The following is a 6,341-nucleotide window of genomic DNA, read 5'->3' as shown; positions in this document are numbered from 1 at the left end:
CGGGTAAGTGGCTGGAGCAGGTAAGTGGCTGGAGCGGGTAAAGTGGCTGGAGCAGGTAAAGTGGCTGGAGCGGGTAAAGGGACTGGAGCGGGTAAAGTGGCTGGAGCGGGTCAAGGGCTGGAGCGGGTAAAGTGGCCGGAGCGGGTAAGGTGGCCGATGGGCTGGAGCGGGTAAAGTGGCTGGAGCGAGTAAAGTGGCTGGAGCAGGTAAAGTGGCTGGAGCGGGTAAAGGGGCTGGAGCGGGTAAAGTGGCTGGAGCGAGTAAAGTGGCTGGAGCAGGTAAAGTGGCTGGAGCGGGTTAAGGGCTGGAGCAGATAAAGTGGCTGGAGCTGGTAAGGTGGCTGGAGCGGGTAAAGTGGCTGGAGCGAGTAAAGTGGCTGGAGTGGGTAAAGTGGCTGGAGCGGGTAAAGTGGCTGGAGCGGGTAAAGGGGCTGGAGTGGGTAAAGTGGCTGGAGCGAGTAAAGTGGCTGGAGCAGGTAAAGTGGCTGGAGCGGGTAAAGGGACTGGAGCGGGTAAAGCGGCTGGAGCGGGTAAAGTGGCTGGAGCAGGTTAAGGGCTGGAGCGGGTAAAGTGGCTGGAGCAGGTAAAGTGGCTGGAGCGGGTAAAGGGGCTGGAGCGGGTAAAGTGGCTGGAGCGAGTAAAGTGGCTGGAGCAGGTAAAGTGGCTGGAGCGGGTAAAGTGGCTGGAGCGGGTCAAGGGCTGGAGCGGGTAAAGTGGCCGGAGCGGGTAAGGTGGCCGATGGGCTGGGGCGGGTAAAGTGGCTGGAGCGGGTAAAGTGGCTGGAGCGGGTAAAGGGCTGGAGTGGGTAAAGAAGCGAAGGCTGCGAAGAGAGAGTAGTCGGCCTACCCAATAACAATTATAACAATAGAAAATAAAAATAACTTTTACCAACCTTTTTCACTCGTTCGGTGTACTCCAGGAGCGTCTCATTGTCTTCAATATTGCTGAAGATGACTTCCTTCACCTAATGAATGATTGGGTAGTGGTTAGAATCTTCACACAGCTACATTATCATAAAGCCAGGCGACGTCGACCAATCAGGGCAGCATTTCATGTTGGTTATGACACGTCATTCACGGTCATTATATTGCTAAATAGCCTAATTAATGACCACTTTGACGATACCATCATGCAGGGGAGTAGGCTCTTTTCTTACCAACATTTGTAGCACAGTTCTTCTTTGAATAAAACTGACATAACCTCTTAATCTGTGACCAAGAAGGACAGAAAATATAATTCGCGCCACCCCTATTTGTAAGTGGACTAGTCCACGCTGGCGCGCATTCGAACAAAACATAGGGAATCATAGGAGGAATTGATCACAAACAGTGACATTACGTAGGTGCAGGTAGTGGTGGTAAGATGTTATCCACGCATCTCGTTTATGCACTACTATATAATATGATATGATATGATATGATATGATATGATATGATATGATGTAATATGATATGATATGATATGATATGATATGATATGATATGATATGATACTGATATAATATATAAACCAACAAGCCACAGTTTCAGATAGCTTTTAGACTACAGCTTGTAGACATGTTCTAAGTTCTACAGTATTTCTTTGTCTGTCCCCTTTCATGTTACATTGTCACATGCAATTAATCCTCGGGCAAGAATCTGCAATAAACTTTTCCACTATAACGGCCGCCAGGTACGGAGCTGAGTCGTCACAGCTAGACATATGACAATGTGGCACATGTGAATTATGGCACCGTATACACCTCAGGCCAGGTCATTAACCCTTAATTGTTACGAGGCGTTAATTTTCACGTGACGTAATGTAGGGACAGCACTGGTCACATTTGCATTCCGGTGAATTGCAGCTCAAACGTTTTCTTCATGCGCGCTAAAGGGCACAAGATAGAAAGCCCGACTAAACGCCTGAAATACATCAAAGACAGTCGGAAACGAACCTCTGCCTGGGGAGTAGTGGAATTGGCCAGCTTTGGTACCTGAACCACGCACAGCACTCCCGCCCAAACACACACACCTCCCGGCTCACGTACCTGTACATCCGGGCATCTACGTAACTCCTCAGCCTTCTCTTGGTCCGCATCATGGAACGGAAGGAGCACAGAGACATCGCGACGTGATGACGTCATGGTCTTTTCCCTCGACTCAATATATTCAGATCTTGAATAAGACATACTTCTTTGAATATAAGTAAAGCATAACAATGTAGGCATAGACGGACCTAAGGTCTAAGGTAAGATATATACAATGTATAAGCAACTGGCAGATTTTGGAAACGGGGGGACGTTTCTGTAGTATCCACTACCTTTTAGTTATTGAATGAATAACTCGACCCCCTAGCGCTGATCTTTTACCGCAAAGCAAATCTCGTGGCCGTCTTCGATGTATATATTTCCACCGAGGGAAATAAACGTATATGGTTTTCTATACCAGTCAACATTCAACTACGACGTACTTACGTAATTACGCTTTCTACGGCGTATATGGTTTTCTATTCAGGTCAACATTCAACTACGGCGTACTTACGTAATTACGCTTTCTACGGCGTATATGGTTTTCTATTCAGGTCAACATTCAACTACGCCGTACTTCAGCCAATTACACTACACTAAACTACAGCATAGTTTGACAGGGCACGACGCATTTTGGTGACCTCCGGTGTAGTTCACACAACGAGCTCCAATACGACTTGACTTTCGGTCCAAGTACGTGCCTGAAGTACGGTCTGACTCAACAACGTCGTGATAGCCATAGCCTGGCTAAAATCACTCTCCTAGCCCGACAGTTACCGCCCCCTCATTAACCGCAGTCAGCAAAAGATTGTGTAAACACGGGCTAGTAATAACCAGAACGGCGTAATCTCATCCATACTGCGACATAGTTGGACTACAACGTCTTACCCCACCAATTTGTACATCACCTTGACACATAACGTTATCGTATTCTCCCCCTGAATACGCTACACTGAGAACAAGATAAAGTCCCCAAAATTCCTAGCTCAACCGTTTCCATAGCCTTCTCGGCGAAGGCAAAAATGTAAAATGAATGGCCCAGATTATATATGTTACTTACAAAAAGCAAGCGCAGACCCACGCAGTTCTTCTGAATTCTTGTGTGTCTCACATACGACTGTATCAAAGAAGAAGTAAGAATCAAACCACCCAAGCGATAGAATGTCTGGATTAAAATGAGGTACATTCACACTCGAGCCTCAGGTTGGACCATAGGACAATGTACCACAACTCGTCCAACCAGAAAAGTAGCCTTAGTCCCCGCCTCTATGTCCTATTAAGGGGGACATCACAGAAGGCACTCCATCCAAGAAACCCCCTACAAGAGACAAAAGATGTGACTTCTACGTGTAATCACCTCGTCCTTACCCTATAATTAGTGCGGCCTCGGATCATTAAAAATCTGCTTGAAGAATATAACTTTGATAAATCCCAGGATGGAGTTCTAAACCTTTAATGCATGTCTAACAGTGTTTTTATTCAATGAAAATTGAAGTTACATCTATGGCTGTTCCGACAGGTTTGAAGTCTGACTGTCACTGTCACTAAAAAAAACATTACCAGTCAAAATTCAACTACGACGTAATGACGCTTTCTACGACTTAGCTCACCGAACTGGATCATGGTTTTCTGTACCAGTCAAAATTCAACTACGACGTACGTACTTGCGCTTTCTACGACGTAGCTCACAGAACTGGATCCGATACGGCCAGAAAGTACATCGTAGTTGGTCTGAGGACCGTCTGGCTCAACTAAGTCGTAAATAATAATCCTAGCTTGACTAAATCGCGCTGCTAGCCCTACAGTTACCGCCCCCTCATTTACCCCAGCCAGCGAGAGATTGTGTCAACACAAGTTAGTAAGTGTTAAACAACCCAAACTTCGTATTTTCAGCCATATTGTGATGCTGAACTACAGCAATTGGAACCTCCGCTTGACACAAAAGATAACGTATTCTCCCTCAAATACACAACACCGGAATCGACATATGTACATGCTGAAAACCACAAGAATCCCCTGAGGGTAGCGTTTTGGTCGTTTTGTATATAATCAGCAGAGAAGACATGAGTACATGCTCTCTAAAACAATAGCTACATATATATGTGTGATAACTTGCATGCTTTGAGGCTTTTCAAACCCTGTTCACAGCGACGGAAGACATCCTTCATTCCTTCAGAATCTGTACGGTAAAGATGTTCCCACCTGTGAGGCAAAGTTGCAGCTCAAAGTTGGTGGCAGCGTCAGAGATCTTCAAACTTGTCGCGCTAACCTTCCCAGGGTCACACGTAATTTGTCGATGCTGTCTAACCGGTTAACCTGACAGGCGTGGTCTGTAGATGCTACCTAAAGCCTGGGGCACAACCCGCCGTACGTGCAATTTGTCCGTACGTTTATTGTGGAGGCCACGTCCGCCACGTATTCCTGAAAACGTTCAGTCTGTACATGGTAGGTGCGTCGCCCGTACTGGCACGTACGGAGGGCGAATCCGCAGCCCGAACGCAGAGAAAGTTCTGCATGCACTTAAATTTCTACGGCGTGTCTGCGTGCTCCCAAATCGGTGGGATTCGCCACGTGTTCGTACGGAGACGGCACTTACCACTTACGGATAGCAAAAGATTGCCCATGTTTTGGCACGTAGACAGCACGCACTTGCAAGTACGGCGGGTTGTGCCCCTAGCTTTAAGCTAAGGGCATTTTGTCCGTACGTTTTTTTTTTCAGAGGTCACGTATTTATGAAAACGATGGCACACAACGTTTTGCCTGCACGTAAAGTTCTACGGCGTGTCTACGTGCTCCAAAATCCGTCGGATTCCCTACGAGTTCGTACGGAGGCGGTACTTAACACTTACGGATCCCTAAAGATCGCCTTCGTTTTGGCACGTACTGCACGTATTTGTACCTACTGTAAGCTGTGGGTTGTGCCCTTAGCTTAACCTGTTATTAACCTGTCTCTTCATTTGGCTTGAGGCAAAATGTCCAAGGCCAACCATCTTGTTATCACCAAGCACAGTAGGAGTATATTCTCTGGATAGTTTTAAAGAGCGCTGGCAGAAGGATTTGCAAAAGCTAGGTGTGACGGGTCGTTCTGTGTAATATAACCAGCTGCTGCCGCGCCGTGTGCCTGCAAAGCTGGTGTGTTGCGCCGAATGGCGGTTATACCGGCTATATAGATACAGATACGGATACAGATACAGAAACAGAACCTGAAGCACTGACGTTGAAAACGTAGATGTGCAAATCAGGACCTAACTTGCATAATGAATGAAAATTCACCGTATTCCATGAAATATAATAACTCTCATACATGTGACTTGAGATTTGTACCTGAGAAAGGGAGATAAATGCACAAATACATGACTAATTTGCACAACTGACGACGAACGATGTGCTTATCAATAACTATGACCTGATGAGTTACTAAGTATGTAAATTTGACATTGAATTGCATGTTTCTTCTCTAGTAATGTTCACCTTTTTTAAATGCCACAAGTATTAGATTCACGCCATGTATATGTACCAATGAAGTTCCATACTGGTTGAAGCAAATCTTTGGATCAAAGTTTAGGGATTCTTCACTGTTAACCAGTCATTCTCTCTTTTATAACGCGAGTTATCTAATAAAGTACTTGCGCCCTTATAACTAACTGCGAAAGTAGCTAACAGTTACAGTAGTTACCTCACCACAACTTATAACAAATAGCACTTGAAATTGACAGTCATTTTATTGAAACTCGAGAAAGGGGTCTATTATATATTTCAGACACAAAGACGGGTTGACATAGAAACGTCTAGCTAGTAAAAATGTTGAGTCGTCTTCGAGATACAAGTGGTCACAGAATTTACATGTTTAATAAACAGACGAGAAAATGTACATGTTGCGTTTATGTACCTTTGGATTTCACTTCATAAACAATATTGTATCTTAGCATGGACATCATCATTATCATCATCATCATAGCCGCTCTTCAGTGGATCCACTGTGGCTGACGTCATTGCTGTCCACGTGGACATTATATAGAGGTGCCTATGATTTTAAAAAAGACATAGCCATGGCGAGGGGTGATAAGGTAAATTGGCACATAAACATAAACGCAGCAAAATGTCTGAAACGACATACAAAACAAGTTTGAAGATTAGGAAGTTAGCGTATATAGTCATAGCAGTATTACCGTCATGATTAACAACTACTATCAATGTTATGTAAGAGCTGTTCACATTACTTTCCACTTCCTCTAAAGACTTTGCTACTCTCTGTTCGATAGATAAATTCAAGTACATTCTGGGAAGCGATAATCCACATTGTGTACAAGTAGGCAAATATATCCACGATTGTTTAT

General features: G+C 44.9%; 1 protein-coding gene and 1 long non-coding RNA gene across 2 annotated transcripts in view; both read right to left on the bottom strand.

Annotated features, from left to right (window-relative positions):
- The window catches only part of LOC118403847, a 9,217-nt gene extending 8,324 nt beyond the window's left edge, over positions 1 to 893 (bottom strand). The window contains exon 1 of the mRNA XM_035802703.1: positions 888 to 893. The gene's annotated coding sequence lies outside the window, so the exon portion shown is untranslated. The remainder of the gene's footprint in view (positions 1 to 887) is intronic.
- Positions 888 to 4,157, bottom strand: LOC118403870. Its single transcript, XR_004829705.1, has 3 exons — positions 3,065 to 4,157; positions 2,026 to 2,152; positions 888 to 963 (listed from the first exon to the last, which is right to left on the bottom strand). It is a non-coding gene; the product is annotated as an uncharacterized LOC118403870 (long non-coding RNA).
- Between the last annotated feature and the right edge of the window lie 2,184 nt (positions 4,158 to 6,341).

This window comes from Branchiostoma floridae, chromosome 16, assembly GCF_000003815.2.
Source record: "Branchiostoma floridae strain S238N-H82 chromosome 16, Bfl_VNyyK, whole genome shotgun sequence".
NCBI classification, from domain to species: domain Eukaryota; kingdom Metazoa; phylum Chordata; class Leptocardii; order Amphioxiformes; family Branchiostomatidae; genus Branchiostoma; species Branchiostoma floridae.
Note: the sequence above shows the minus strand (reverse complement) of the source record. Positions and strands in the feature narration are given on the sequence as shown.